The following is an 8,387-nucleotide window of genomic DNA, read 5'->3' as shown; positions in this document are numbered from 1 at the left end:
CTAGACCTTAATAGCTACGTTGTCATTGTGTTAATCACCATTATCATCATTGTAATACAAAAACCTGAAAATATTTATACTGTTTATAACAGTATAGATGGATATCAGTGGACACTCCCCTCCAAGGTCCTCCTGAAGAACTATAAACTGTTTGTATTCAAAGCAGATTATATTACGCTCACAAATTAAAATCACTTTACTTTCAAATTTGGTGAGAAAGGAAATCTAAGAAAAGTCCTATCAAATGCTAAACCTCATCAGGTCAAGCAAGGGATTGGAGAGACTCACTTCTCTGTCACTTTAACAATGTACATGATCAGACTGAAAGCAAATACTGAGGATCAAAACAAATATTACTTATTATAAATTATAATTATTAAATATTTTCTATATGGCCTTAAAATCTTATTTCTTATAACGGATATAAGTAAAAACAAATTTTTAGGGATAGAAGGTATAATTCTCCTCTGGAATTATTCCAGAGACTATCATATATCGTAATGTTATAATAAGTAGTGGGTATAACCAGATGCTTTTCCTTTGGGTTCAAAACATTATTTGCTATTGTATTCAATTAATAACATATCAGTCATACATTCAGGGTAGGATTTGAAAATTACAATCGTCCTGACTTGCCTTATTTCTGAGAGATTGCTCAAAGAAGACAGGCTTTACACAACAAATTTCCTAAATAAAACCAATCTTGGCGTTAAGGTCTTCACTAATTATCATCAGAATGAACCAGGATATCAAGAGAATCAGTAGAATAGAATTGAGAATCCAGAATGCTCCTTTACAGTTATGTTCACTTGATTTTTGACAGAGATGTCAAGACAACGAAATGAGGAAGGAATGATCTTTTCTGCAAATTGTGCAGAGACAACTTTTGTACATGCAAAAGAATGGAGTTGGACCCTTTCCTCACCATGCACAAAAACTAGCTCAAAATGGATCATAGTCCTAAGTACAACAGCAAAAATTATAAAATTTTTAAAAGGAAGCAGAAGAGTAATCTTTGTGACTTTGGGTTACTCAAAGCCTTCTTAGATATGACAATAGAAAGCACAAGCGGCAAAAGAAAAAAAGATAAATTGAACTTCATCAATATTAAAAACTTTTGTATTTCAAGAAGCACACTGTTAAGCAAATGAAAAGACAAACCATAGAATGAGAAAAGATATTTGTAAGTCATCTTTCTGATAAGGGACTTGTGTTTAGACTATTTAAAGAACTCCTACAACTCAAAACAAAACAAGAACAAACCATCAAGGACAAACAACCCAATTAAAAAATGCAAAGGATCTGAATTGAGATTTCCCCGGAGATGATATATAAATAGCAAATAAGCACTTGAAAAGATGCTTACTATGAATAGTCATTAAGAAAATACACATGGGGTGCCTGGGTGGCTTAGTCGGTTAAGCGTCTGACTTCAGCTCAGGTCATGATCTCACGGCTGGCTCATGGGTTGGAGCCCCATGTCGGGCTCTGTGCTGACAGCTAGCTCAGAGCCTGGATCCTGCTTCAGATTCTGCATCTCCCTCTCTCTCTGACACTCCCCTGCTTACGCTGTCTCCCTCTCAGAAATAAATTTTTTTTTTAAATTTAAAAAATTAAAAATTAAAAAAAAAGAAAATACACATCGAAACCACAATGAGATGTCATTTCACACTCACTAAGATTGCAATAATTAAAAAAACAGACATTTATGGTAAGTGTTGACAAGAATGTGGGGAAATTGGAACCCTTATACATTGCTGGTAGGAATACAAAATGGTATAGTGACTTGGAAAAGAGTTTGGCAGTTCCTCAAAAAGTTAAGCATAAAGTTACTTATGATCCAGCAAGTTAGTTAACCCCTGAGTATATACCCAATAGAAATGAAAACATATGTCCACACAAAAAATGTGTGCACAAATATTATAGCACCATTATTCATAATAGCTCACAAGTGGAAAAAAACAGATGCCCATCAACTGATAGATATTTGGATTTTTTCCACCTTTTGGCTACAATATAGATGAACCTAAGAACATTATAAGAGTAAAAGAAGCCAGTCACAGAGTTCATATTGTATGATTCCATTTATATGAATGTGCATATATATGTCTAAAATAGGCAAATCTATAGGGACAGAATGTAGATTAGTTGTTATCTAGGGCTGAAGAGATTAAGGGGAAATGAGAAGTGACTGCTAATGGGTATGGGTTCCTTTTGTGGATTGATGATGTTATACAACTCTGTGAATAAGTTAAGAACCACTGGATTGTAGGCTTTAAAAGAGTGAAGCTTTTAAAATTTATATAAATTACATATGATACAGCTGTTATTAAAAATAGATATCTGAGGAATGGCATGCAATTTAGTAGGTAGAGTATTTACATGAAATCAAAGGGTATCAAACCGCTCCTCAGGGGAGCTGCATCTAGGGAAGGAGCAATGATGCCGTGCTGAGAGAAAGAGCACAGGCTTTGCAGCTGGATTCCCTGAATCAAAATCCTGCTATGAACTCTGTTGAGGTCGTGGGTTCTTGGGGGAAACGATTCCCTCTGTGGCTCAGCTTCCTCATTCATAAAGTGGGAGTAACAATGTTTCTGTGTTATGGAGTCATTATGATTAAATGCGTGAGATGCTTTTACCGTGCCTGCTTTAATTGTAATAGATGCTGTAGACGTGTTTGTTATTATGTATGGTCTACAAGATTTAAACCTTAATCCTCTGATGCTGATGAAATTCCAGCTCTTTCTGCTTTCAACTTAGTCAATAAATACATGAAAAAAAGGGGCCCTAGACTGAGTAAAGAAAAATAGATTTCCCAGGGACAAATTTCAGGCAGATAATAATAAAACAAGATACAGAGGAAGAATAAAATAACATCTGCATTTGCACCCTCATGATCCAGTTCTTTATGATGGAAAAATGGAAAGGATGAAAGAGTATTAGTCCGAGGTAGAGTCATTAGCCAGTGATGGGAAGAGTAAAGTAAATGAGGGGCATCTTGAGGGTCAGGGCATCAATTAGAAAGGATCATGGGGGTGCACCTGGGTGGTTCAGTTGGTTGAGTGTCTGACTCTTGATTTTCACTCAGGTCATGATCTAATGGTACCTGAGATTGAGCCCCGTGTTGGGCTCTGTGCTGACAGCATGGAGTCTGCTTAGGATTCTCTCTCTCCCTCTACCTCTGCCCTTCCCCTGTTCATGCTCTTTCTGTCTCTCAAAATAAATAAATGAGCAATTGAAAAAAAGAAAGACTCGTGGGGAAAGATTGCACAAGATGATTAATGTTCTGGTTAGCAGTATCAGTGGGCCAGGATTCTCACATTGGGGTAAATTAGTTGATTGGTGATAATAGAGATAATAAGCCTAGTCCCAGGAAAGGTTTTGTTAACATCAGGAGGATCCATGTCAAAATCTAGGCCTTTTACACCGGCTAAATTATTTTGAAATATCTCATTTTGACCGTAGAAATCTTTTAATAGCCAGTTCTGATATTCTGATGAACATTTATTCTTCAAACCCGAAGAAGCAATTTTAGACTTTAAAAAAATTTGTTGGCTCTAGTAATTGATATATTTGCCAAGTTGGCAGATTTATGTTCTCATTATTTATATATAAATCCATGGAAGAAAGCAATTCATCTTCCAGGTTCAACATGAGATATATGATTCACATTTAACAAATCTCAGATGACTGAGGACTGGCTAGGTTACTGCTTCTTACTGTTTTGCAGGATTTCTAATATTGTGGGGATTATTGTAAGGCCATTTTCTAACGTGGTCTTGATGGTCACAGTCAGTTGTTCAGTCATAACTCAAGCCGAAAGCCCATGTTGGAATGACCTCTGTGCCACTTGACTTCCCTTCTATCACCATCAGAGGCGGAACTGAGGAGTAAATCAAGATTTTAAATATATAAGATGAAAGATGTAGCAAAACGTGCAGGTCTATTCTAGAGTAAGATGGCAAAAGGGTATTCTAGAAATCATCTGAAATTAAATCTTGTCAAAGGGAGATTAGAAAGAAATTCAGGATCATCTGGATTTCAACTGACATTAGACAGGGGAAGCGCTACAGTCTGGGGTCCTCCTGGATGTGTCCCTTACCTCCCCTTCTGGACCTCCAGGTCAATTTGGGTTGTTTGGGAGGTTTGGATGATTTTGAGGAATTGTGAAAATGAAATACCATTATGTTTAATTATCATACATATTACATGTAATTGGTGTTTCCAATGTAAGAAAAACACACTTCCAACAGAGAAGGGTGGTGTAAATAGAATATTGAACTGAGCCCGTTAACTGCCATTAACTGACTTCATACTTTGCATAAGTGATTTTTCTGAGATTTTTTTTTTTTCAAAATGAGATACAGAAGCCTGGGAGGTTAGCGGGGAGGAAGAGGTGGGTGGGCTAGATAGCTGAGGTTCATTCCATTACTAAGATACTATGGTTACTTCTGGAACTGCTTTGAACGGATCTATTGTTCTTGTGTTGCAGTGAGGGTAGAATGGTGTTCTTTTCCTTTAGGAAAATACATTAGGGTCAGAGAGCCAGCTGATTGTATTGTCAACTCTCTCTGGGGCTCTGAGGTTGGCCTTTGAGTAACTAGTAAACAAACCTAGTCCTCTCTTCCTCCCTGGGCCCCCTTCAGAGTATAAATTAGCTTTTAGGCTGCTTTACTGAAATTTTGTTTCTAAGTTCCTCATAAGAAAATATAACCAGGACATAAAAAATGAAATCTTTATAGAATGCAAAGTTTACTAAGGCAAATCAAAGCTTCATATCTTGTTCCAAAGGGTGATTCTCAAAGTGTTGTCCCTGGACAACAGTATCAGCATGGCCTGGGAACATATGAGAAATACAAATTCTCAGGCCCTACCCCAGACGACCCACCATACCAGAAACTCTGGACGAGGCCACACAATCTGTGTTTTCAGTAGTCCTGCACGGGATTTTGCTAAATGTCACAGTTTGAGAGTCACTGCCTTAATGTCGATGTAGCCAACAGATGGGAAACTTTTATTGGATTGTTTGGAGACTGGAAAGGTATTATCTTCCTAAAGTGGAACTTGAGGAATTACTAGGTGCACAGAATGGCTTGCCTGAGGCCATGAAGGAGGAAGATCTCCCCATTCAAAGCACAAGGCTTTGCATTCTATTCTTGGAGATGCATAGCCAGTGTCTGATAACCAGTGTGGACGGGGTTCAGGCTAAGACCTAGGTCCACAGAAAACTGTGGCCCTTCCCATTCCCAAATCCTTTCTGCTTCGGAAAAAGTGCGATTGCTGGAATTGGAGAAGGAACATGAATGCAAGTCCCAACTCTGGCCCTTATCTAGCTGTGAGAACTTTGGGAAAGTCCTTCATTCCTCTGAGCCTCAATTTCTTCATTTTTTGGAAGTAGTACCTCCTGCAAAGCATCAAACTGTTTATATGCCTCACAGATAGTAGGCACTCAAGAAACACTAGTTCCCTTGCTCCCTGGCTACCTAGGGCTGATCCCAAATTGGAACAGAATGGAACTGGCCTCAGTCATTCTGACTGATTGATGTCCATGCTATACTAGTTGTTAATTATTTCACATATCAGCACTGTTTGTAGAAATGTAAGCACAATTTTTGGGGTACCTGGGTGGCTGAGTCAGTTGAGTGGCTGACTCTTGATTTCAGCTCAGGGCATGATCCCAGGATCATAGGATTGAGCCCACGCTGAGTGTGGAACCTGCTTAAGATTCTCTCTGTCTCTCTCTGTCTTTCTCTTCCTCTGCCCCCCTTCCCTGCTTGCGTGTGCCCTCAAAAAGAAAGAAAGAAAGAAAAGAAAAGAAATGTAAGCACATTTTCTTAAAGGAAAGATGTGGATTGTTTTACAAGCACGAACCTGGGGTAAGTTTAAAGCATATTTAACCAGATGAAAAAGAATATTAATAGTTAAATTACTGATAGAAGACATCAGAAATTCTTTTTTTTTAAATTGGTCAAATTTAAATTTTGGAAAGAAGGCTATTTCACAGTGAAAGATCTTCTTTTTCTTTTTTTTTTCCCGGTGCATATTTTATTTTTATTTAAAAAATGTTTAATACCAGTGTAGTTAACCTACAATGTTATATCAGTTTCAGGTGTACAATACAATGATTCAACAGTACTATACAGGAAGATCTTTTCTTGAAATCACCACTGAACCCTTGTCAGGAAGTTAGATGAAATGCCAACGACCGTGGTGCCATGATGCATTCTAAGAAGACTAATTGACCATGCCTAGGTCTGGGGGCACTTCCTAAGCAGCTGTTGAGCCCAGAATTGTCTCACGGTCCCAAGTAGGTGCTCAACACGGTGCTATGTTGGCTCCCAGAGAGTCGGGTGCCACATGGTTACTCTGAGGTGCGATATCCCCTGAAATGGCCCTGGATGTGTGTTGGGGAGACTTTCAAGGTCCTGAAATCTGGGGTCCATTAAGATATTTTTCAGTAGGGTATTGGTACATTAATAGTTTGCATTTGCCACCTTGATAACTTTCTCAAATATAAAATCCACTGCAGAAATCTGTGATTTTCATCCTTAGTTCTAAAGAGTGAGTTTTAAAAGATCCCTCTTGCTATGCCCGTCAAAATATCCTTTAAAAGCTTCAATTCTCCAACCACTTATGTATTTCCTGCAGATTATGTACTTTGATTTTTTTTTTTTTTTACCAGGTATGGGGAGATACCTAAAGCAGTTGGCTGTCTGTCATGCAGCCCTGGTGCACTTTTACATTAGGATCAGGGTTCTGTCAATTCAATGCTTGTTAAATAAAACTGTAAAATAACATAAGAGAAACAAATTACCTATGACCCATTTCCTCTGAGGAATCAGGTTTCAACCTTCCCTTAATTTCCTCTAAATGTGGGCCTTTTGGAAGCCACTCATTTTTAGGGACATGGCTCATCCACTAGTGGAGACCGTAATCTGTAGCTAATTTGTGTTTTCTTCGTGATCACATAGCTTGTTTTTCACACTTCACACTATTTATTCAAAGTATATTTTATTTCTCTTTTCTTAAATTAAAAAGAACCATTTTGTTTATTTTTGAGAGACAGGCAGAGACAGAGCATGAGCAGTGGAGGGGCAGAGAGAGAAAGGGAGACACAGAATCTGAAGCAAGCTCCAGGCTCTGAGCTGGCAGCAGAAAGCCCGATGCAAGGCTCGAAGTCACAACCCATGAGGTCATGACCTGAACGGAAGTCAGATGCTTAACCAACTGAGCCAGCCAGGTGCCCCTGTATTTTATTTCTGTTTCGGCCATTTATTGATTATATGTTTTTAGACATTAATGTTTTAATATTCAAAATATTGCATTCTAAATTCCATCAGCTCACATTTCTCAAATGCCTATTTGAAAAGACAAAGAGGATGAATTCTCTTCTTGAAGAAAATCATATATGCTTTTTAGGAAGGCAGAGCACACCCAAATGAAATAACAAAAGAAAAATATTTTATAGCAATAACTTGACAGGTGCTAAATAATTTGCACAAACTGTTCAAGAGGAACTAATTAGAAAAATGAACAAAATCAGGCAGTGCACTCAGAAAGGCTTCTGGGAGGCCGTGAAATTTATTTTGGGTTTTGATAAAGACAAGTTTGGATTAGAGAAATATTGTGAGGGGACACATTAGACAAAGTGAATAATTAACTTCTGTGAAGGGGAAGGAAAGCAGGCTTTTATTTCAGACAGTTGTGGAACCATAAAAACAATTAGCTTGTTTCTTCTTACATTGAAAGACTCATGGCAAATAGGGAAACGTATATAGCAAACAATCTGTTAGATCTACTGTTCACTTCCTTCTTCTAATGTATTGAAAATTCCACCTACATTTTAAAATACGATTACCCCACAAATGCTCTAATATTGAATGTTCTCAAATTTGTTTTTCCCCCAAATTTTACTTGCTATATAATTTTTTATCTAATCCATTTATATAATTTTGGCTTTGTTTTCTTACATTACGTTAAATAATTGTAGACCAGGCAAAGTTTGTACCAAGTAAATGACTCCCTATCTACCATCTGTTGTGTTTTCTCCTAAGTGGAACAAACTTGCTTCTGAAAAAATTTATCATAGTTACAAACTGCTGTTATGGTCATTTTAGAGAGAAAATTTCATAAACTCAAGAGAGCACTGATGTTTTGTTAAGTGCCATCAGATCAATGCTGGGGAGATGGAAACCCACAACTCCCTGTGTGCTCTGAAGTGGGGGCATCACTTTTCTGCTTCTTATTGACTGTGAGAAATGGCTGGATTAAAGCAGTGAAATATTTCAATGATGCGGGGCAAAGGTGACTTCCTGTTTTGTTTTAGTGTTTCTTTCTCTTCTCAATGAGAGCTGTGTTTTCTGACATTCTACCCTGGGTGAAAGGGC

This window comes from Crocuta crocuta, unplaced genomic scaffold, assembly GCF_008692635.1.
Source record: "Crocuta crocuta isolate KB4526 unplaced genomic scaffold, BGI_CrCroc_1.0 scaffold249, whole genome shotgun sequence".
Taxonomy (NCBI): Eukaryota; Metazoa; Chordata; class Mammalia; order Carnivora; family Hyaenidae; genus Crocuta; species Crocuta crocuta.
This window is presented reverse-complemented; position numbering follows the sequence as displayed.